Source organism: Aegilops tauschii, chromosome 3, assembly GCF_002575655.3.
Source record: "Aegilops tauschii subsp. strangulata cultivar AL8/78 chromosome 3, Aet v6.0, whole genome shotgun sequence".
In the NCBI taxonomy this organism is placed as follows: Eukaryota; Viridiplantae; Streptophyta; class Magnoliopsida; order Poales; family Poaceae; genus Aegilops; species Aegilops tauschii.
Genome location: NC_053037.3, coordinates 545137206 through 545162598, shown reverse-complemented (window position 1 = coordinate 545162598; position 25393 = coordinate 545137206). Strand labels below are relative to the sequence as shown.

Sequence of the window (25393 nt, the reverse complement as noted above, 5' to 3'; positions counted from 1 at the left end):
CCCATAGATTGAGCGCTGGAGCTTGCATACTTTGTTAGCATTCTTAGGATCGACAAAACCTTCCGGCTGCATCATATACAATTCTTCCTTAAGGAAGCCGTTAAGGAATGCCGTTTTGACGTCCATCTGCCATATCTCATAATCATAGTATGCGGCAATTGCTAACATGATTCGGACGGACTTCAGCTTCGCTACGGGTGAGAAAGTCTCATCGTAGTCAACCCCTTGAACTTGTCGATAACCCTTAGCGACAAGTCGAGCCTTATAGATGGTCACATTACCATCCGCGTCTGTCTTCTTCTTAAAGATCCATTTATTTTCTATGGCTCGCCGATCATCGGGCAAGTCAGTCAAAGTCCATACATCGTTTTCATACATGGATCCTATCTCGGATTTCATGGCTTCTAGCCATTTGTCGGAATCCGGGCCCGCCATCGCTTCTTCATAGTTCGAAGGTTCACCGTTGTCTAACAACATGATTTCCAGGACAGGGTTGCCGTACCACTCTGGTGCGGAACGTGTCCTTGTGGACCTACGAAGTTCAGCAGTAACTTGATCCGAAGCTTCATGATCATCATCATTAACTTCCTCCCCAGTCGGTGTAGGCACCACAGGAACATCTTCCCGCGCTGCGTTACTTTCCGGTTCGGAAGGGGTGACTATCACCTCATCAAGTTCCACTTTCCTCCCACTTAATTCTTTCGAGAGAAACTCTTTCTCCAGAAAGGACCCGTTCTTGGCAACGAAGATCTTGCCTTCGGATCTGAGGTAGAAGGTATACCCAATAGTTTCCTTAGGGTATCCTATGAAGACGCATTTCTCCGACTTGGGTTCGAGCTTTTCAGGTTGAAGTTTCTTGACATAAGCATCGCATCCCTAAACTTTTAGAAACGACAGCTTAGGTTTCTTCCCAAACCATAATTCATACGGTGTCGTCTCAACGGATTTCGACGGAGCCCTATTTAAAGTGAATGCGGCAGTCTCTAAAGCATAGCGCCAAAATGAGAGCGGTAAATCGGTAAGAGACATCATAGATCGCACCATATCCAATAGAGTGCGATTACGACGTTCGGACACACCGTTTCGCTGAGGTGTTCCAGGCGGCGTGAGTTGTGAAATGATTCCACATTTCCTTAAGTGCACACCAAATTCGTGACTTAAATATTCTCCACCACGATCTGATCGTAAGAATTTTATTTTCCTGTCACGTTGATTCTCAACCTCACTCTGAAATTCCTTGAACCTTTCAAAGGTTTCAGACTTGTATTTCATTAGGTAGACATACCCATATCTACTTAAGTCATCAGTGAGAGTGAGAACATAACGATATCCTCCGCGAGCCTCAACACTCATTGGACCGCACACATCGGTATGTATAATTTCCAATAAGTTGGTTGCTCGCTCCATTGTTCCGGAGAACGGAGTCTTGGTCATCTTACCCATGAGGCATGGTTCGCACGTGTCAAATGATTCGTAATCAAGAGACTCCAAAAGTCCATCTGCATGGAGCTTCTTCATGCGCTTGATACCAATGTGACCAAGGCGGCAGTGCCACAAGTATGTGGGACTATCGTTATCAACTTTACATCTTTTGATATTCACACTATGAATATGTGTAACATCACGTTCGAGATTCATCAAGAATAAACCATTGACCAGCGGGGCATGACCATAAAACATATCTCTCATATAAATAGAACAACCATTATTCTCGGATTTAAATGAGTAGCCATCTCGAATTAAACGAGATCCAGATACAATGTTCATGCTTAAAGCTGGCACTAAATAACAATTATTGAGGTTTAAAACTAATCCCGTAGGTAGATGCAGAGGTAGCGTGCCGACGGCGATCACATCGACCTTGGAACCATTCCCGACGCGCATCGTCACCTCGTCCTTTGCCAGTCTCCGTTTATTCCGCAGTTCCTATTTGAGTTACAAATATGAGCAACCGCACCGGTATCAAATACCCAGGAGCTACTACGAGTACTGGTAAGGTACACATCAATTACATGTATATCACATATACCTTTGGTGTTGCCGGCCTTCTTGTCCGCTAAGTATTTGGGGCAGTTCCGCTTCCAGTGACCACTTCCCTTGCAATAAAAGCACTCAGTCTCAGGCTTGGGTCCATTCCTTGGCTTCTTCCCAGTAACTGGCTTACCGGGCGCGGCAACTCCCTTGCCGTCCTTCTTGAAGTTCTTCTTACCCTTGCCCTTCTTGAACTTAGTGGTTTTATTCACCATCAACACTTGATGTTCTTTTCTGATCTCCACCTCCGCTGATTTCAGCATCGAATATACCTCAGGAATGGTCTTTTCCATCCCCTGCATATTGAAGTTCATCACAAAGCTCTTGTAGCTTGGTGGAAGCGACTGAACGATTCTGTCAATGACTGCGTCATCCGGGAGATTAACTCCCAGCTGAGACAAGCGGTTGTGTAACCCAGACATTCTGAGTATGTGCTCACTAACAGAACTATTTTCCTCCATTTTACAGCTGAAGAACTTGTCGGAGACTTCATATCTCTCGACCCGGGCATGAGCTTGGAAAACCATTTTCAGCTCTTCGAACATCTCATATGCTCCATGTTTCTCAAAACGCTTTTGGAGACCCGGTTCTAAGCTGTAAAGCATGCCGCACTGAACGAGGGAGTAATCATCAACACGTGATTGCCAAGCGTTCATAACGTCTTGGTTCTCTGGGATTGGTGCTTCACCTAGCGGTGCTTCTAGGACATAATCTTTCTTGGCAGCTATGAGGATGATCCTCAGGTTCCGGACCCAGTCCGTATAGTTGCTGCCATCATCTTTCAGCTTGGTTTTCTCTAGGAACGCGTTGAAGTTGAGGACAACGTGGGTCATTTGATCTACAAGACATATTGTAAAGATTTTAGACTAAGTTCATGATAATTAAGTTCATCTAATCAAATTACTCAATGAACTCCCACTCAGATAGACATCCCTCTAGTCATCTAAGTGAAACATGATCCGAGTTAACTAGGCCGTGTCCGATCATCACGTGAGACGGACTAGTCAAGATCGGTGAACATCTCCATGTTGATCGTATCTTCTATACGACTCATGCTCGACCTTTCGGTCCTCCGTGTTCCGAGGCCATGTCTGTACATGCTAGGCTCGTCAAGTCAACCTAAGTGTATTGCGTGTGTCCCGAGGCCATGTCTGTACATGCTAGGCTCGTCAACACCCGTTGTATGCGAACGTTAGAATCTATCACACCCGATCATCACGTGGTGCTTCGAAACAACGAACCTTCGCAACGGTGCACAGTTAGGGGGAACACTTTCTTGAAATTATCATAAGGGATCATCTTACTTACTACCATCGTTCTAAGCAAATAAGATGCAAAACATGATAAACATCACATGCAATCAAATAGTGACACGATATGGCCAATATCATTTTGCTCCTTTGATCTCCATCTTCGGGGCGCCATGATCATCTTTGTCACCGGCATGACACCATGATCTCCATCATCGTGTCTTCATGAAGTTGTCACGCCAACGATTACTTCTACTTCTATGGCTAACGCGTTTAGCAATAAAGTAAAGTAATTTACATGGCATTATTCAATGACACGCAGGTCATACAAAATAATAAAGACAACTCCTATGGCTCCTGCCGGTTGTCATACTCATCGACATGCAAGTCGTCATTCCTATTACAAGAATATGATCAATCTCATACATCACATTTATCATTCATCACATCTTCTGGCCATATCACATCACATAGCACATGCTGCAAAAACAAGTTAGACGTCCTCTAATTGTTGTCGCAAGTTTTTACGTGGCTTGTATAGGTTTCTAGCAAGAACGTTTCTTACCTACGTAAAACCACAACGTGATATGCCAATTTCTATTTACCCTCCATAAGGACCCTTTTCATCGAATCCGTTCCGACTAAAGTGGGAGAGACAGACACCCGCTAGCCACCTTATGCAACTAGTGCATGTCAGTCGGTGGAACCTGTCTCACGTAAGCGTACGAGTAAGGTCGGTCCGGGCCGCTTCATCCCACAATACCGCCGAAACAAGATAAGACTAGTAGCGGCAAGAAGAATTGGCAACATCTACGCCCACAACTGCTTTGTGTTCTACTCGTGCATAGTAACTACGCATAGGCCTGGCTCATGATGCCACTGTTGGGGATCGTAGTAGAATTTTTAAAATTTCCTACGCATCACCAAGATCCATCTATGGAGTATACTAGCAACAAGGGGAAATGAGTGCATCTACATACCCTTGTAGATCGCGAGCGGAAGCGTTCCAATGAACGGGGTTGATGGAGTCGTACTCGCCGTGATCCAAATCACCGATGACCGAGTGCCGAACGGACGGCACCTCCGCGTTCAACACACGTACGGAGCAGCGACGTCTCCTCCTTCTTGATCCAGCAAGGGGGAAGGAGAGGTTGATGGAGATCCAGCAGCACGACGGCGTGGTGGTGGATGTAGCGGGATCTCGGCAGGGCTTCGCCAAGCTTCTGCGAGAGGGAGAGGTGTTGCAGGGGAGGAGGGAGGCGCCAAGGGCTGTGTTCTTGATGCCCTCCCTCCCCCCTTTATATAGGCCCCCTGGGAGGGGGGCTCCGGCCAAGAACCCATCTATGGGGGGGGGGGCGGCCAAGGGGGGAAACTCCCCCCCCCAAGTCAAGTGGGGCGCCCCCCACCCTAGGGTTTCCAACCCTAGGCGCAGGGGGGAGGCCCATGGGGGGTGCCCCAACCCACTAAGGGCTGGTTCCCTTCCCACTTCAGCCCATGGGGCCCTCCAGGATAGGTGGCCCCACCCGGTGGACCCCCGGGACCCTTCCGGTGGTCCCGGTACAATACCGATAACCCCCGAAACTTTCCCGGTGGCCGAAACTGGACTTCCTATATATAATTCTTCACCTCCGGACCATTCCGGAACTCCTCGTGACGTCCGGGATCTCATCCGGGACTCCGAACAACTTTCGGGTTTCCGCATACTCATATCTCTACAACCCTAGCGTCACCGAACCTTAAGTGTGTAGACCCTACGGGTTCGGGAGACATGCAGACATGACCGAGACGCCTCTCCGGTCAATAACCAACAGCGGGATCTGAATACCCATGTTGGCTCCCACATGTTCCACGATGATCTCATCGGATGAACCACGATGTTGAGGATTCAATCAATCCCGTATACAATTCCCTTTGTCAATCGGTATGTTACTTGCCCGAGATTCGATCGTCGGTATCCCAATACCTTGTTCAATCTCGTTACCGGCAAGTCTCTTTACTCGTACCGCAATGCATGATCCCGTGACTAACTCCTTAGTCACATTGAGCTCATTATGATGATGCATTACCGAGTGGGCCCAGAGATACCTCTCCGTCATACGGAGTGACAAATCCCAGTCTCGATCCGTGCCAACCCAACAGACACTTTTGGAGATACCCGTAGTGTACCTTTATAGTCACCCAGTTACGGTGTGACGTTTGGCACACCCAAAGTACTCCTACGGTATCCGGGAGTTGCACGATCTCATGGTCTAAGGAGAAGATACTTGACATTTGAAAAGCTCTAGCAAACGAACTACACGATCTTTGAGCTATGCTTAGGATTGGGTCTTGTCCATCACATCATTCTCCTAATGATGTGATCCCGTTATCAATGACATCCAATGTCCATAGTCAGGAAACCATGACTATCTGTTGATCAACGAGCTAGTCAACTAGAGGCTTACTAGGGACACGTTGTGGTCTATGTATTCACACATGCATTACGATTTCCGGATAACACAATTATAGCATGAACAATAGACAATTACCATGAACAACGAAATATAATAATAACCATTTATTATTGCCTCTAGGGCATATTCCAACAGTCTCCAAGCAACAATGAACTGGTGCATTCTCATAACCCCGCGCCTCCTCTCTCCTCCCCGCCGCCGCGGCCCGCGGAGCCCATCCGGGGCCCGCGCGGGCCCGAGCCGCCGCCGCCGCCCCGAGGCGCTCGCCTCCGCCCGCGCCCGAGGCGACCCGCGCCTCCCCGCCGGCCATGGCGCCGCCGCCTCCGCGCCCGCGGGACCGACCCCGCGGCCCAGTACCCGACGACCGGCGCCGCCCGTGCCCCGTCCTCTCCGCGCCCCGCGCCGGCCTCTCCTTCCTCTCCGCTCCGGCAACCCGCGCCGGCGAGCCCCGAGCTCGATCTGGATCTGCCGCCCGCGTTGACTTCGCCCCCCATGCATACTGCTCCGTTTCGTGTGTGTAATATGTCGAAATGTTCATTGGAAGATGCTCTACATTTCATTCCATTGTGCCATGTTTGTTTCAGCTCATCTTGGTGCCCTAATTATCGTTGCAAGACTGTTATGTGATGTTTACTGCTGCCTGTTAACAGAACTTAGTGTTTTGTTATTTTTGTTGCATTTAATCTGTGCATCTTATGAGCATGAGCTCTACATGTGTTTTGGCTATGCCATGCTATCTTTACAGTGGTGCTTGTCTTGTATTTTTAGGAGCTCTGTGGTGGCTAGCACAAGCATGCAAAGTAGCCTCCGTGATGTTGCTGATTTCTGTGACTTAGTGATTTCTGCTAAGTCTGAGTCTGTTATATTTTGTTGCCATATAAACCTGCTGCTACAAGTCATTCTATGCATAATCTGGAGATGTTCACTAAGGATGTTTTGTTATACATGTTATGATGAATCCATCCATGCCCTTGTTTGCATTTATAGCCTGCTGTAGATTGTTGTTATCATGCTCTAAAGCTGCAAAATAATGTTGCTGTCAGCCTGATAACCTGAAGTTCATTTTTGTCATGTGCTTTGCTAGAGATCCTTTTACCTTATGACTATGCTATTGCCATGCTTAGCTTCATATGTATGCCATCTTGCTGTTGGTTACCTTATCATGCCATGTATTGCTCTGTGGTGAGTGGTTCAAGCTCACCAACATGCCTACTTATCGTTGTTTCTGCCATGCCCTGTTATTTTCACCAAGTCTGAAACTGTTATGAAACTTGCTATGTTTACATAGGTGCCATCATATCTTCTGTGCCTTTTTGGCTCATGTTCAGTAAGGGACATTTGTTATATGCTTTGAGTAGATTCATTCCATGGCTTTGTTTGCTATGATCTGTTCCTGTAGCATGTTGCTTGATAGCTCTAAACATTGCAACCTAATATTATTTCTGCCATGTCCAGTAATTCTGCTAAGTCTGTGAACCTGTTATTATTTGCACTCTTGCCATGTCATTTTGAGCATGTTCTAGTGATTTATGGAGATAGCTCACTGTTCATGTTTTGTCATGCTTTACCTGTACATCATGTCCATGCGTTGTGTTATCATGTTGGAGTGCTGTAGCTTGTCGTTTTGATGCTTGCGAGATGCCTAGTTGCTGTTATGGTCAGTTTGTTGCTATGTCTTGTTTGGAGTGTATGTGTTGCACCGTTGCTCTATATCAAACTTGCTTAGAATCGCATGTACTTCCATATTATCTTGTTTTATCCTTGTTTTGAGGTGTTTGCTTGATGTTTGAATGCATTTTGCATCAATGCCATGTTTAACTTGTTTTGCTCATATCTTCTAGGCCGTAGCTCCGAATCTAATGAACTTTATATGTAACTTGACTAGAATTTCGTGTAGATCATGATGGTGCGTTTTAACTTGCTGTTTAACAACTTGAACATAAAGTTTATTCAGTTCTGGACCAATTTCGAAATTTGCATATGAGGACTTACCGGAATTGTTATATGTTGTTTCCGGCCTCATTTAAACTTGTTTTGATGTGTTGATCTTGTATGCATCATCTCTTGCCATGAGTAGTTTCATATAGCCTTGTCATGCATCATTCTTGATTGAGCATCATGCCTTGTTCATGTGTGGTGTGTTTACTATGTTGTGTGCTTCTTCTCGATAGTTCCCGTGTCGTTGCGATCGTGAGGATTCGTTCGTCTTCGTGGCTTCATCTTATTCATGGAATCGTTCTTCTTCCTAGCGGGATTTCAGGCAAGATGACCGTCACCTTGGATCTCATTACTATCATTGCTATGCTAGTTGCTTCGTTCTATCGCTTTGCTGCACTACCTATCACTTGCTCTTCAAGCCTCCCAAATTGCCATGAACCTCTAACCTTTGTCACCCTTCCTAGCAAACCGTTGTTTGGCTATGTTACCGCTTTTGCTCAGCCCCTCTTATAGCGTTGCTAGTTGCAGGTGAAGATGAAGATTGCTCCATGTTGGATTAAGTTTATGTTGGGATATCACAATATCTCTTATTTAATTAATGCATCTATATACTTGGTTAAGGGTGGAAGGCTCGGCCTTATGCCTGGTGTTTTGTTCCACTCTTGCCGCCCTAATTTCCGTCATACCGGTGTTATGTTCCTCGATTTTGCGTCCCTTACGCGGTTGGGTGATTTATGGGACCCCCTTGACAGTTCGCTTTGAATAAAACTCTTCCAGCAAGGCCCAACCTTGGTTTTACATTTGCCTCACCTAGCCTTTTTTCCCTTGGGAGTTGCGCATCCCGAGGGTCATCTTTATTTTAACCCCCCGGGCCAGTGCTTCTCTAAGTGTTGGTCCGAACCGAGCTGCCTGCGGGGCCACCTCGTGGAAACTCGAGGTCTGGTTTTACTCGTAGCTAGTCTTATCCGGTGTTGCCCTGAGAACGAGATATGTGCAGCTCCTATCAGGATGTCAGCGCATCGGGCGGTCTTGCTGGTCTTGTTTTATTATTGCCGAAATGTATTGTAAACCGGGATTCCGAGACTGATCGGGTCTTCCCGGGAGAAGGAATATCCTTCGTTGACCGTGAGAGCTTATAATGGGCTAAGTTGGGACACCCCTGCAGGGTATTTATCTTTCGAAAGCCGTGCCCGCGGTTATGTGGCAGATGGGAATTTGTTAATATCCGGTTGTAGAGAACTTGACACTTGACCTTATTTAAAACGCATCAACCGCGTGTGTAGCCGTGATGGTCTCTTCTCGGCGGAGTCCGGGAAGTGAACACGGTTTCTGGGTTATGTTTGACGTAAGTAGGAGTTCAGGATCACTTCTTGATCATTGATAGTTTCACGTCCGTTCCTTTGCTTCTCTTCTCGCTCTTGTTCGCGTAAGTTAGCCACCATAATTGCTTAGCCGCTGCTGCAACCTCACCACTTATCCTTTCCATACCCCTTTAAGCTTTGCTAGTCTTGATACCCATGGTAATGGGATTGCTGAGTCCTCGTGGCTCACAGATTACTACAACACCAGTTGCAGGTACAGGTTTTGCGATGATCTTGACGCGAGAGCGATGTTACTTGTTTTGGAGTCCTTCTGCTTCTTCTTTGTTCAGGGGATAGGTTCCAGGTCGGCAGCCTGGGCTAGCAGGGTGGATGTCGTTTGAGCTTCTGTTTGTGTTTCATCCATAGTCGGATGTTGATCTTATGTATGAGGTATTGATATATTGATGTATTCTTGCGGCATTTGTATGCTTTGTATGTATCCCCATCTATTATGTAATGTTGATGTAATGATATCCACCTTGCAAAAGCGTCTTCAAGATGAGCTTCTATCCTTGGTGGGACCTTCGTGTTCCTTTAGCATAGGGTCGCATCTTGGGCGTGACACCCTTCTCCCCACCCTCATGCTCTTCTTCCTCGCCTCCGATCGGGACTTCCAATTCGGGAATGGATCTACTCACCAGTTGACTACTAGCAATGCGACTAACCTCCCAGGTGATGGCTCGGACGACGAGAAGGTACATCGCGCAGTTCATTCGCAGTGTGTTGCATGGCATGGTACTGTATGTACAGTGGTTGAGAAACTAACCGATTTCCATCATGCAGGAGGAAGCATTCCGGGGACTCGCTGAGCTGCTGCCAAAGGTTGCCATGGACGACGGGACGGTGATCATCACGACGGTGAACGAGGCGTGGGCGCGCCTAGGCTCCCTGCTCGACCTCTTCCTCGGCAGCTTCCGCGACGGCGAGGGGATCGCGCACCTCCTCAACCACACCCACATCGTCGCCGCCGACCCCGGCGCCATGGCACTTTGCCAGGCCGTGCACCCGCACTGCTACCTCCATGAGGTCACCTCCGCCAACGTTAGCTCCGCTAACCGCTTCATGACCAAGAGCTATCTCGAGCTCATCTGGGCCAGGCTTGAGGTCCCACAACGTATCCTCCAGCTTGGCTACAACTACCTCTCCACCGTAAGCTACCTCGCATGCCTTTAACAATTTCAACATACAGAACTACCTGTTATGGTTCAGTGTGATGCTTGTACTGCCCTTTCTTGTTTATCCAGTTCTAGCTTAGATCGTTCGGCTTATGGTCATTTAGTAGCAGTGGTTAAGTCTCTAATGATCGATAGAGTGTTTATTCCCCAGAAAGTGCATAGGTCTCAAAATAGTGTTGCAGATTGCCTGGCAAGGTATAGTCGCTCTTTGCGAGCTACGGCTGTGTGGCTTGGTAGATGACTCCCATGTATTGAGGATCTCTTGCCAAAGGATTGTAACGCTACCATATTGGAATAACTATTATTGATCTCGCAAAAAAAAGCAATTTCACAAACTGTTGAGAAACATTGCATTCTCTTTTTTCTCTCATTACATTTTATTATTTATTTTCTACTCAGTTGTGTTACGTTTTATCATTTCAAAGGGTGAAATATCACACTCGATCTATGTCTAGGTTATGCATCTTCAGTTAATATTATTGCTGGCAGGATGTGGATGTCATGTGGTTGCGCAACCCGTTCCGGCACATCAGCCTTTACGCCGATGTGGCCATGTCGACCGACCGCTTCTATGGCAATGCTGAGGACCTACAAAATGTGGGAAACGGTGGCTTCTACTACATTAGGTCGACAAACCGGACGGTGGAGATGCTAAGTCGCTGGCTGGCAGCGAGGTCGCGGTTCCCCTCCGCCCATGACCAAGGAGTGTTGAACGAGATCAAGGCCGAGCTCGCAGCCGGTGACCTACAGATCAAGTTCGTGTTCCTTGATATAGTGATCTTTGGCGGTTTCTGCCAGTTCCACGAAGAGATGGACAAGGTATCTACGATGCACGCCAACTGCTGCATCGAGCTAGAGAACAAGGTAGACGACCTTGGAAGAACTACACGAGCAAGACACCATCGGACAAGTTCAAGTGGACGTTCCCCGCCAAGTGCAAGGCGTCGATGGGAAAATGCTAATTACTGAAAATGGAGTATTATCAGAACACAATCCAGCATTCCAGATGCAGAAAGAACGAACGAGAATTACCTCCTCCTCCCCCTCCCCGCGCATCCTGACGCCCCTATGAAGACCCTTCAGTTTGGTGCGTTTTCCATTGTTATTAAGTCCTTTCCGTTTTACTACACGATAACGCCTCAGTTTTACTGATGTTTCACTAAGGTTTGTTCGAGGTTTTCATTAGTTTTGTGGAACACTTTAAGAGAAGGTTTGCCGTAAACCCGAGTGAAACTCAAACTAGCTAGTAAAAAACTACATTGAAACTGAATCCACCGAAGTACGTACCAAAACCATATGAACCCATGAAACCACAATGAAAGTTGTTGGAAACCTTATGGTACCTGCATGGATAAAATATAATTCCAGAATGTTTTATTCAAGTTTTAAATACAAAATTTTGAAACCCGCTAAAACGTGAACCAAAACTATATGAAATCATGAAACCACGATGAGGTTACTGAAAACCATATGAAATTTTATCGATAAAAAATAGGTTCGGAAAGTTTCATCAATATTTCATTCCAGTTTCATAACATGAACATTATAAATTTGAAAAATGCTCAACATCGATATTGTTTGTCAGACCTCCAAGATAACGACAAGGTTTATGGCTTCTAACTTTGAAAATGCGTGGGTCAATATATATGGGGGGGGGGGGGCGAGAGAGAGAGAGAGAGATGGATTGTGGCTCTTAAAAAGTGGAGAATCTAAATAAAAAAAAGTATGATAAAGGATCCCACGAATGTCAAAGTGCTTGGAATCATTGGATTGTCCTTGGACATCAACATACATGTGGGAAATCCTTGTTGATTCCATATGCGCAATTTAACACAGAGTTTTCCGAGCCACAACCGAGGTAAGTGGCCTAGTCCTACCCCGACTAATGAGTGTGTGACCATTTAGAACACTAGAGAATTCTTCGGTTGCTACTAAATGGTGTGACGCTCCCAATCGAACAACTGAGATGCTCGGATGGTTCTCGGTTCGGTTCTCTGTGATAGCTTTACGTGAAACCTGAATTGCCATGATAGAATCATTCGGCAATAGCTCCTCTCTTTTCTTCATCTCGCCGAGGTGGGTATGGGTGGTGATAACCCATGGTTGCTATGATGAAGTGGTTATAACAAGGTTAACATATATGTCTTTATTTTAGTGTCGTTAGAGTTTGTATGACACAAATGTATGTGTACATGTTAGTCATGTCAAAGTTGTTTGTGCATCTGGACAACAATACGAAGGCCAACTGAAGATGGATGTGCACTAATTAATTCGAGTTCCTGCATGAGGCTATATGCTTACCAATATATGGAACAATATATGTGAAGATGTGGTTTGGATTCATCGAGACGTGATTGCAGGAATCATCCAGACACGTATGTGTAGAAGCCACATGGGAATAGTTCAGGTCATTTCTGTCATTGTATCCGAGTTGTGATCAAGATAGCTAGTCTATCTGTCTTGTTTTTCTTAGGTTAGGCAACAACATGTCATTGAATTATAGTCACCAAAAAATGGAATAAACAAGAGACACATCAGGTGCAAGTTGCCAATCATAATGTGTTCATGTGTGCGAATTGGTCAAGAGTATTCATAGTGCATAAAAAAACTGTGGTTTGTGTCTCCTTTCATGGTCCGAGTTCGAGTGAGTTCGGATAGATAAAAGCAAGTCCTCTCTCTCTCTGTCTCTCTCTCTCTCTCTCGCTGGTACAATACACCGAAGAGTCATCCAATATGTATGGACGAGATAGTGCCAATCATTCATGATAGAAGCACAGAAGCCACACTTAATACAAGTTAAGATGAACCATGAGATCGTATCCAAAAAGTAATTTCTAACATGAAATAATTATAATAAATAGTATAATGCCATGGGCCAACCTTCAAACATGCCTTCAATATCGTGGATGTTTGCATCCATGTATATATGTGTATCGGCACATCCATTCTCACCCACTGAAGTAGGAGAATGTACGCCCTCAACAACATGCATCCTTTTGCTCCTATCATTCATTGGTTCAAAGGGCCGGAATTAGAGAACAAATAAAGAAGACCATGAGGCCTAGTTTAGGAATATGAAGTATCATGAAAGCAATGAAAATTGCTACATATGCCTAGTGGTGTTCCATAATCTAGATATTCACAGGATGACTCCATGATGGATCAACCATTCTATCCTCTAGGTATTTATCGAGTGAAACAAACCTGACACATACTCCTTGAGAATAAATTGTGTGGTTGTGAGACCGAAGTAGTCCTATGGTGTATCTCTGGCTACATGCTGATTTTCGTACCCAAATATGTGAGGGTTGTTTCTTTCCCCCAAACCTATTTAGGTTTACCATTGTCGGGGTCGATTATTCCAAGAGAGGTTTTCCAAGATTTCATTTTTCAAGTGGATGAATGTCTTACCAGCTCCTTAATTGGTCACATTACACGAGGCAGCAGGGTAAGACATACCAGATAAGTTTTGACTTTCCGCCTAGTGCACTTTATGTCTTGCATCAAAATGGGTGATCCAAGGAATTGATATAGTATCTATTCTAGAAAATAAAAAAAGCTAGTGGGAATTATTGGTAACTGGCTTGGGACTTTATCTGTAGATTTGTTTTAAGAAAGAGACCTGGGATCAAAATCTCGAGGTTTAAAAATAATCATATCCTGACAGAGTTCATGCATTGGATGCACACTACACTTAACTTACCTTGGGCAAGCTGGGCAAGAGCAGGACACTTTAAAAGAAAAGTCATCGGCAACATGATGTCCGGTGAAACTCATACCTGCTCTCAAATTAGTGGGCTCATTCAAGGATAGAAGGAAGTTACATTTATCCAATCGAGGAACAATAAAACCACATCTCTTGGTAATATTTATAGAAAGTAAAGGGTATTTATAAATCTAGTTTACATCGCTCTTCTCACATGCTATGAGACCAAACACTGGGCTTTGATATGCCTACTACCAAATTCCACTGGAGGGAGGGGAGTTCTGTGCCGACCTAGGCACCTAGCGTGCACACACGTGAGTAATGAACTTACTATATGGATGATGTTTCTGACTACATGCCCTTTGCAAAGCTCATCGCATGATAAGCGAGTATTTTTTTCCAGGGTTTATGTTTATTTTTGCTGGGTTTTGACAAACGAAGTTGGCATCATAATCAGGCAGAGAGGTTTGCCTGCAATTTGTATGGGCTATGCAGTTTGTGAGGGAATTAGGTTTCGTCGTGAAGTAGATCCGAGATTCTGCAGCTTTGAAAAAACAAAAGAATTAAATTGTTGCTTGAAAAATGCTCAAAAAGAATCAAAGTGAGAACAATGTTGCTTAGGGCATCTCCAAAGCGGACCCTCGAACCGCCCGCATCCGTTTAGATCGACATGTCCAGATACAATTTGCCATCCACACGGTAACCCATTAGTTCGTCGACGTGTCCGGACGTCCGTTTTCCCGCAAACCGGAAGCAAACCAAAGAGGACTTTGCGGGAGTCCGGACATCCATATGGCGAATAAAAACCACCATGTACCCCTCTCCTCTCGGTCCGGATGGCGGAAGGCCGCTGTTGCGGTTTGATGGAAGGATTAGCATGCTTGGCGTTTGGCAAAAGCCACTAATCACTTTGTTTCACAATTTTTTTCCTTCATTTTGTTTCAAATGCTCATTTGGTAGAAGCAAGCAGGCTGGCTACTAGTTCATTTGGCCGAAGCTACTTGCTTCATTTGGCGGAAGCTAGTTCAAATACTTAAGCAAGCTACTAGTTCGTGCTTCATTTGGCGGAAGCCGGTTCAAATGTTGAAGCATTTGGCGGAAGCTATGCTAGAACATCGTTTAGTAGCCTTCCCCAAACAAAGGGCTACTAAATCATCGTTGTTATTTGTTAAGAGAATCGCATGGTTATTTTGACATGTTTGGCGGAAGGTTATTTAGCCGAGCATGGATTAAGTTTAACAGAGAAGGATATTTGAGATACAGGGTTGGATGGCAGGCTCCGGAATCAGTGTCGCGGACTGGTCCCCACCGGTCCACGGACGGATACGATGTGCAATTTAAGAGTCAGCGTTGGAGATGCCCTTAAGCAGCAAATCTACGATATTGATATTTGTCCATTCGTTTGCTCAGTCCGTGAAACAGTTTTGCGTTTCAGGTGGAATGCAATCGTACCACCGAAATCCCATATCACCTAGGCATATCTGACAGCTTTGATGTCTTCAAAAGTTAAATTGCGTGCTTGGGAGTTGATCCCAAACCCCAACATATTAGATAATCTGCCAATCACAACATTATCATCTCTATTATGGCAATGGCAAAACAATGTATAGAGATGGTTTATTTGGAATATTCCTCTCATTCAAAGTTTATTTGGTACTCATAATGCAAGCTTAATATCTCGTGTTCCTATCTATGATTATGATTCTAGTGATAGACTCATTTGAAAGCATAACGCCGCAGGTGTTAGCATTACTAAAAGTGCGTACCATAATTTTGGGCCTGTTTGCCCACCTAACATTCAAATTCAAAATACTAGTTTTACATGCACTACAAAGAATCTATTACAGGTTATCTGGAAGGATAAATTTTTGCCTCCCAGAGTTCAGACCTTTGCATGGAGGTTACTTCGACGGGCTCTTCCTATAGCTCCTTCAAGATCATCTCATATTCAACCTTTATGTAAAAGATGTGAGCAGCTAGAGGATGATATTCATTTGTTCTTTTCCTGGGAATTTGTTAGAGCATTCTGGTTTGTATCTCCCCTTGCTATTAGAATTGACTACTTGCTTTCCACCGATCAAAATCTTATTCCTGAAGTCATTAACACTATATCAACAACTTATCAAGATCAAACTCTTTGGTTATCATATTTCTTATTTTATGGAGCATTTGGAAGGCAAGAAATGATATCGCTTTCAACAACAGAGAGTGGGAAGAGTTGCAGGTTATCAATACAGCCAAGGCTATGTTGAAAGAGCAAGAACTGGAGTACAGATCTCAGGGAGGAAAAAGAGGAGTCTGAACCAGTGAGGTTTTATTTGCAGATTGAGATGAACGGATTCAAGGAGCGGCCAAATGTCTTTACTGATGCTGCTTGGAAAGATATTTCTTTGTTTGGTAACTCTAATTATGCAGGGTTATAACAACATGAAGGTATATGCGTCTTTGTCTACAAACATGCGAGAGGGCAACATGAGGCGATTTTCATTGCTGCAGCATCTACGGCTTCTTCTGTTATCCAGACTGAAGCAAGAGCTTTGGAATTGGGTGCCCAAATTGCCAAGGCGCTTAATCTTCATAGGCCCAATTCTTAACAGATAACCCAGTTCTGGCAGAAGCTGCGGCAAGGCGATACCCTGAAAATTACCCTGGCCACTGGACCATCAGGGATAGTCTTAATGCTTTCATCAAGCACACTAAGGAAGCTGATCCTAGAGTATTCAGGATTAGTAGGTCAAGCAACAAGGGTGCCCATAGGCAAGCTGAAGATGGTTACAACCTTCATAATGCCGGAGCTTGTATTTTCACTTGTGTACGTGTTAGGCATGACTAGGGATCTTGTCCTGTCATAGAGTGTATCGCTAATCTCAATGTGCAGTATTGCTCTGTGTGACATGCCTTTAAGCTGAAATGAAAGGCTGAAAGTTCCACAAAAAAATTTGCTCTGTGTGACATGCCTTTAAGCTGAAATGAAAGGCTGAAAGTTCCACAAATTTTTTTGCTCTGTGTGACATGCCTTTAAGCTGAAATGAAAGTCTGAAAGATCCAAAAAAATGTATAGAGATAGTGAATCTCTAGGTTGTGTAAAGCCCAAAAAAAGGGAATAAAAAATAAGAATGTCAGAAGTGGGGTTTGAACCCACGCCCTCGTAAGAGGACCAGAACTTGAGTCTGGCGCCTTAGACCACTCGGCCATCCTGACTTTTGTGTTATTTTGCAAGTTTTGCTGTATTTAAAAAGTAGATTTTGCTTTTTAGTTCCTTCCCGAGCTCCCCGAGACAGCTTCCGACCTAGTTGTGCTGTGGTCTCGATCGCCTTTGTCGTGATGTCCTTCACTTCCCTGATTACAAGTGCATGCGAATCAGGAGTTTGCATAACAGATTATAGACTGTGATGCATCGCCGAGACGAGGCGAGACGCGTACCTGCCGTACGAGATAGACCTCTGACGTGAGAGGATTCATTTTCCACAATCGTTATAAGTAGGACTGGACAATCTGCCCGCACTAGTTAGTTAGTGGGAGACCGGCGGCTTAGGAGAGAGCAGAGACCATGGCGACCCCTTGTACCAGTCCGCCATGGGTTCACCGGTCCGGCAAAGTCAAAGTGCGGCTTCACGATGGCTGCACGTCCGCACTAGCTAAGAAATTGGTCTCCATCATAAGCGCGCGCCACACCACATTTCCATCTCTACCACCACCGATCGACCAAGCTCATCTACTCGCTAATGCTCCGGAGTCCGGTCGCCATGCGGGCCACTTCCACCCACCTCGCCGCCACCAAATTCTTACTCACCGTCGTCGTCCTCTCCCTGGCCCTGGCCAGTGGCCACGCACGCCGTGCCGGTCAGACGGCCGATCTGCGTGCCTGAGGAGCGGGACGCGCTGCTAGCCTTCAAGGACGGCGTCACCAGCGACCCCGGGGGGACTCCTCGCCTCCTGGCGACGAGGATCAGACAGCTGCCAATGGCGGTATGTCCGGTGCAGCAACCGGACGGGCCGCGTGCTCGCGCTCAGCCTCCGGGACGCGCCGGGCGGGGCCGAGCTCGACGACAGAGGGAACTACGAGGGGGCGCTCGCCGGCCGGATAAGCCCCTCGCTCCTCTCCCTCTCGCGGCTGCGGCACCTGGACCTCAGCCGGAAGTACCTCGAGGGCTCCCCCGACGCCGCCCTACCGGCCTTCTTGGGCGGCCTCCGGAGCCTGCGCTACCTCAACCTCTCCGGCATCTACTTCTCCGGCGAGGTCCCGCCGCAGCTGGGAAACCTCTCGAGGCTGCGCTCCCTTGACCTCTCAAGCGACTTCGGCACGCAGCTCCTGCGCTCGTCAGACCTCTCGTGGCTGGCGCGTCTGCCATCGCTGCGGCACCTCAGCCTGAGCTCGATCGACATGAGCAGAGCAATGGACTGGCCTCGGGCGGTGAGCATGCTCCCTTCACTCAGAACCCTCCATCTCTCTTCCTGCTCGCTTCCAAGCACGAACCAGTGGCAACTTCCGGCGGCAGGCTTGTGTAACCTCACAAATCTTGAGGAGCTGGATCTCTCTATGAACCGCCTCAACCACCCGGCCGCATCCTCCTGGTTCTGGAACGTGACAAGCCTCACTCACATCAACCTCATGGAAACCTTCCTGTCCGGGCAGCTCCCTGATGCACTGGACGCCATGGCGTCCCTTGAGATTCTTGATTTCTCATATAATGGAAACATGGCTACCATGCCAAGAAGCTTGAGAAACCTCTGCAACCTGAGGTACTTAGACCTGGAGTCGAGCCTCGTAGGCGGCCAGGACATGGGCAAGCTGATGGAAAGCCTGCCGCAGGGATGCCCATCCAACATGTTGCAACAATTGTACCTAGCAAACAATGGTGTATGGTTGGAACCTTGGCAAATTACAAGAGTTTGAGGCACCTGACTGGTGGGTTGCAAGTTCTTGATCTCTCTTACAACAACCTCACCGGAGGATCGATACCGTTGTCCATGGGAAATCTTACTAGCTTGGACACTCTTCACATAGCTTACAATAAACTCACTGGATCAGTACCCACAGGGGAAGGATATTTTGCTGGTTTGAGCACCCTTGTGCTGTCCTGCAATCTCCTTGTTGGTAACATACCTGCAGGAATAGGACACTTTGCTAGATTAAGCACTCTAGACCTTCGTGGCAACTACCTCACTGGACATGTCCCGCCTCAGCTTGGTATGCTCGCTAATCTAACTTACCTGGACATTAGTCTCAATGATCTTCATGGTTTGCTCACGGAGGAGCACTTTGCTGAAATGGCCAGTTTAGAGACATTGGACCTATCGCAGAATCCCCTACTCAAGATTCACGTGGATTCAGAATGGAAGACTCCCTTCAAGCTTAGAGATGCAAATTTTTCGTTGTGCATTATGGGTCCCCTTTTCCCTGCCTGGCTCCAGTGGCAGGTGAATCTTACTTACCTTGACATCTCAAGCTCAGGTATAACTGATAAGCTTCCGGACTGGTTCACCACTGCATTTTCAGCAATGGATTTTCTGGATATTTTCAACAATTCAATATATGGCGAATTGCCGGAAAATATGGAGGACATGTCATTGACACAATTCTTTCTCGATTCCAATAGACTTACTGGGCCCATACCAAGTCTACCAAGGAATATCATCTACTTGGATATCTCCATGAACTCTTTATCAGGGCCTTTCCCATCCAACCTTGGAGCTCCAGGACTAGAAACGTTGCTTATGTTCTCGAATGGCATCGTGGGTCATCTTCCCGAATCAATCTGCCATTCACAGAAGTTGATAGTCTTAGACTTAGCAAACAACCTTCTCGTTGGAGAACTACATTCATGTTCTAGAATGGAATCCTTGAGGTACCTGCTGTTAAGTAACAATAGCTTCTCTGGACCATTCCCACCATTTGTACAGAGCTGCAAAAACTTGGGTTTCTTGGATCTTGCATGGAATAACTTATCCGGAACATTGCCGACGTGGATTGGCAACTTGGTGCAACTGCAATTTGTACGGTTGAGTTATAACATGTTCTCTGGGAAGATCCCGGTCATCATCACAAAACTCAAGTTCCTTCATCATTTGAATCTAGCAGGAAATAATATATCCGGATCCATCCCACTGGGTATCTCAAACCTAACAGCAATGACACGGATAGCGGTAAGGATGTTTGTTTCCTTATCAGGCGTATGCAAATGCGGCGGGTGAAGGTGGAAATAGCTTGTCCGCTGTCACCAAGGGGCAAGAACTCAAGTATGGTGTAGGAATTTCGGATATGGTGAGCATTGACTTATCATTCAACGGGTTAACTGGGATAATTCCAGAGGAAATTGCTTCTCTTGACGCACTGCTAAACATAAATGTGTCTTGGAATCGCCTGAGCGGTAAAATCCCAGAAAATATTGGGGCCATACAGTCACTTGAGTCACTCGACCTCTCAAAGAACATGCTCTCTGGCGAGATCCCTTCAAGCTTGTCAAAGATAACATACTTAAGCTTCTTGAACCTATCTGAAAACAATCTTACAGGAAGAATACCACCAGGCTCACAGCTTGACACCCTGTACCAGGAGCACCCATCTATATACGATGGCAACAGTGGGCTTTGCGGACCTCCTCTTCAGAAGAATTGCTCGACAAATGGTACATCAACGCAAGATGATCAGAACAGAACTGGCCATGGTTTTGAGCCAATGTCTTTTAGATTTGGGCTTGTTCTGGGTCTGATTCTGGGCCTTTGGTTGGCGCTCTTCACCCTTCTATTCATGAAAGCATGGAGGATTGCTTATTTCCGCCTCTTTGACAAGCTGTATGATCAGATATATGTGTTTGTCGTTGTTAAATGGAAAAGATTTTCCAGAGCAAGAACAACAGATTAGGCATCGCAAAGTAGCCGACGTTACAGATCTTAATAAAGAGCTTTGAAGACCAGTGCGGCATACATATAATTCTGATGATCACATGATGTCTATTATGTGTGTACAACAATAATCCTGGTGTATTCACTGGAATATGTCTGTAGTACTTGGCAATCATCATTTGAACCCCATATTTTGTGTTCTGTGAGTCATATATGTACTACACTTCAATATATTTTCTAGAGAAGAAAAGACGGGAATATGCATGTATTAACCCGCAAAAAAAAAGAATGTATTACACGTGAATGCATACAGACATTCTCGCAAAAAGAATGCATACATATTTTTTAGAAAAGGAGGATGACCCCCGGCCTCTGCATCTGGGAGATGCATACAGTCATTTTATTGATTATTCTTGAGGACCTTACAAAGTAGTACAACAATATGTCCGAATCCGCCATCTTGGCAACATCTGCCGCTACTCCAATCCATATGATGAAGGGGTGCAAACTGGGCCAAATACCCAGACCTCTCACCTAAGCCTAACATCTAAAGCCGGAGGCCCCGACCGAGCCACATACCGGGTCCGGGGCACAAACCGGTCTGACGCACTCACATGTGTCGTCGCCGCCATCTTTCACTAGTCCATCTTCAGAGCTGATTGAGGTGCCAACCTTGATAGGTGCCTCCGCCATCGACGCCACCATGACGCCAAACGACGACCTCCACCTACGTGAGTCCATCTCCAAGCAACGGATGCAGATCCATGCTAGGATAGGGCCGCACCACCGCCGTCGCCCACCACCCACAAGCGCCACCCAGCCCCAAGGTTCCCAAAGCGGCGCCTTCAAGAAGGGAACGGCGCCGTGAGCACCGTCGCCGCCCAACAAAGTTAGGGCTTTCGCCCGGGAGACCTAGGGGAAGGGGAAGTGAGGGGATCAGTCCATACCGACGCCTCCAAGGAGGGGAACGACGCCCTCAGGCGTCGCCTTCGACGCGGCCGGCCATAGCCGACCAGGGATTTCTCCCGAACTAGATCCCCGCCACCACTAGCGCCTCCTATACAGAAACGACGACCCAAGGAAGCGCGGCCCGACGAGGTTGGCCCGCACGCCAAACAGAGGAGGAGGGGAGGCGCCAGATCGCGCGCACCGGCCACCGCAGAAACCGCCGCCGGCCGCCAACGACCACCGGATCCCGCCGCCCGCGCGGCTGGGACGCCAGATCCACCGCCCGCACGGCTGCTAGCCGGCCGTGCCTTGCCAATGAAGCCGCCGCTCCAGATCCGGGGTTCCCCACACAGAGGCCGGGCAACCGAGGCCCCGCCGCCACCATCCTTGGCGCCCCGGGCTTGCTCGGCGGCTGCCTCAGGCGGCGGCGAGGAAGGGAAGAGGAGGAGGGGCGGCTAGGGAGGAGGAGAGGCGGCTAGGGAGGAGGAGGGGTAGCTAGGGTTGGGAGGACTCTTCACCTCTAAAAAAATAAAATGCATACAGATAATTCTGAGGATGTCTAGTACTATCCTTTTGTATCCATGGAGTATGAATGTATTACACGTGAATACACCAGAAGAGTGTAAATAATCAGACGCTTGCGACTTGGCATACGATCCCGTCCTTCACTTCCCTTCCCTGATCACACATGCACATAGAATCACTAACCCGGATTCGCATCTGGGACTGGGCGCGGTGTAGCAGACGAGTGAGACCATGATGCGTCGCCGGATAACAACCACGAGACGATGAGACAAGATGAGACAGACACGCACTTGCCGTGCGAAATAGACCGGCCGATGTCTGGGACGTGGCCACTGGCCAGGGACACAACATCTGCTGGACAGATGCAGATCCGATCTCGGAATTATACAGTGCAGAAATTAAATCAGGACCGTGTGTGGTAGTGATGTTATTACTTCCTCCGTCTCAAAATAAGTATCTTAACTTTAATACAATTTTATATACTAAAGTTAGTAAAAAATTGAGACGCTTATTTTGAGATGTAGGGAGTATTAGTAGAACCGTGTTAAAATAAGACTGCTATCACCGATGACGTGTACTACCTCAGTCCGGATTTATTGATCCCCTGTAATACATGTCATCTTTTGAACGTAAATTTGACTGACAAAATGTATGTTGTAATGTATATCACAAGAGGTATATTGTTGATTTATAAGTATTCGGTAGAGGTTTATGTTAGAAGGGATAGAGAGGTTTGGTGGAATCGATTAGTTATTGTTTGAGCCTCGTGTACATATATATAGAGTACATAATTAACTTGAAGTACAAGAAAAAGCAGAACAAATCCTAATCTATCTTATATTTCCTAACTAATCATAATACTCAACATCCCCGTAGTCACAATGGTAGTGACGCAGACGGTGAGACCGGAGAAGAATCCGAAGGTAAGCCGATGGGCATCCCCCCACAGTCGTAACGGTCGATGCATCGTGGAAGTTGTGGCTGGAGTGTGAAAACCGACGAGGTTGCTCAAGAAAGGCGGTAGCCCTTTGTGCCGATGTCGATGTAGCCGAGAGAATAGGGTGGTGTAGCCGTGGTCAATGTCGAGTCGAGGTGCCCGGTGTTGAGGAAGTCACAGTGAAGCTGCAGGCGCAAGGAGCCAAGGAGGCACTGAGTTAGTCATGGGCACAGTGGTGTCGAAGTAGTGGTGCGCTGGGAAGAAGACGATGTTGATGAGGCGTCGCGTCGGGTTTGCCAAATAAGGGGACAGGTCGTAGACGAAGGCACGCGTCGGTGTCGCCAGCACCGGGCATGCATAGACGAACGAAGACGAAATTGACGACGCACCGCACCAGGCTTGCTAGGCCCAGGGGGACATCGTGGACGAAAGCACACATCGGCGTTGCCAGCACCGGGCATGCGTAAACGAGGGACATGCACGAGCTGTAGCCATGTCTAGGAGTCGAAGGGGCCAGCAGAGAAGGAGACTCGACGACGGTTGTGGCACCAATCGGCGTGGAGCCGATGTCATCAATGATGGTCGGAGTAGACGAAGTTATCAGGGAAGATGATGACGACGCTGACGATGAGCTGGTGTTGGACAAAGACAAAGTGTGGGGGGAGGGGGGCAGCGACGACGACCGAACCGAAGTTGTGGATCGGGATGATTGCTGGAGTAATACAAACACGTTTGTGTAGGAGTCATAGAGGAATTGTTTGGGTCATTTCTATCAACGCATCTGAGTTGTAATCAAAGCTTGCTAGTCTATGTGTGAGTCAGATAGGAATAAGTTAGCTATGTACATATCAGTTGGCTTGTTTGGTTACACTACTAGGAAAAGGCCTACTAATGGCGCACCTAATTTGGCCATTAATGGCGCACTAGTGATGCGCCATTAGTAGCACGCCATTAGTATATTTTACTAATGGCGCACCACTGGTGCGCCATTAGTATCTGGTATACTAATGGCGCACCCCAGAAGCGCCAATAGTATATACAACAGTGCGTCATTAGTATGCCTCCCAGGGGGCCATGTATACCCAGGTGCTTTGGCATACTAATGGCGCACAACAACAGGATGCGTCATTAGTAACTTCGGCATACTAATGGCGCACTGTTTAGTGATGCGCCATTAGTATCCTTTGGCATACTAATGGTGCACTATGATGTGATGCGCCATTAGTATGAATATTAGGTTTTTTTTATTTTTTTATTTTCTGTTTTTTGCACAGGTTACAAAATGTATAATTGGACAAAATATAGACAGCACACATCAACAACAGATTCATCGAATACAATAGAAGATTAGTCTCTGAATACAATTCATCATTTTAGTCTCCGAATACAATTCATCATATTAGTCTCCGAATTGAAAAGACCGAACAAAGATAGAACATTATATTACAAGTCTCGAGACCGCGAGTTTGTCTTCACATTACAAGTCGATATCGATCATCTAAACTACCATCACATAGAAGAGAGCTGCGGTCATCACGATGAGCATCATCACGATGAAACTCGTCTTCATCCGGTTCCTCCAACGCTCCCTCCCCTCTCCCGCTAGATAGCGGGCGTATCTAGATTCGGCCTCGGCCCTAGTGGCGTACCCTTTGTAACTGTTACCGCTGAATCGGTGAATCTGTCTCCGACACTCCTCCCAGTCGTCGTAGACTCCGGGAACCTTACCCTTGTACACGACATACCACGGCATCGCTATGCAGTAGCCAAACGAAACGTTAGTACCAATTCACAGACAATACATAAGCAATATATAAGTATGCAACAGAACGATCGGAAGAGAAAAGCAAGACATTAATAGCATCGATTACATCTAAGTTGAAGGACTCTCGAAACCAAAGAGACATACTATAAGTTCATTAAAGTTTAATTAGAACATGAGCCAATCGATGTTTCAGAACTAGACACAGCATCACTGCTTTCGACTCGACTCAAGGGACCGGAGCGTGGATGAAGCCGCCGTCTATCGTGGGAGTCATGAAACAACGGGCGTTGTCAGCCTGCATTTGTAGGATTGTGTCGATGTCACTGTTGGACGGTTGATTTCTGAGGTAGAACTGCCCCGAGGTACGAAGGACATCTTGATGGATGATTTCCGCAAACTCCGACTGGATGCGAAAGAATTCTTGTCTGATGTCCGCGTCCTGGATTGCCGACACGCTC

General features: G+C 46.7%; 1 non-coding gene and 2 pseudogenes across 1 annotated transcript; 2 read left to right on the top strand and 1 right to left on the bottom strand.

The window, feature by feature from the left end:
* Positions 1-6042: 6042 nt before the first annotated feature.
* Positions 6043-11170, top strand: LOC109774581 (uncharacterized protein At4g15970-like; annotated as a pseudogene).
* Positions 11171-17031: 5861 nt separating this feature from the next.
* Positions 17032-17115, bottom strand: TRNAL-CAA (transfer RNA leucine (anticodon CAA)). The gene has a single exon. It is a non-coding gene; the product is annotated as a tRNA-Leu (tRNA).
* A 349-nt stretch (positions 17116-17464) lies between these two features.
* LOC109774583 (receptor-like protein EIX1) lies at positions 17465-21025 on the top strand (annotated as a pseudogene).
* Positions 21026-25393: the final 4368 nt, after the last annotated feature.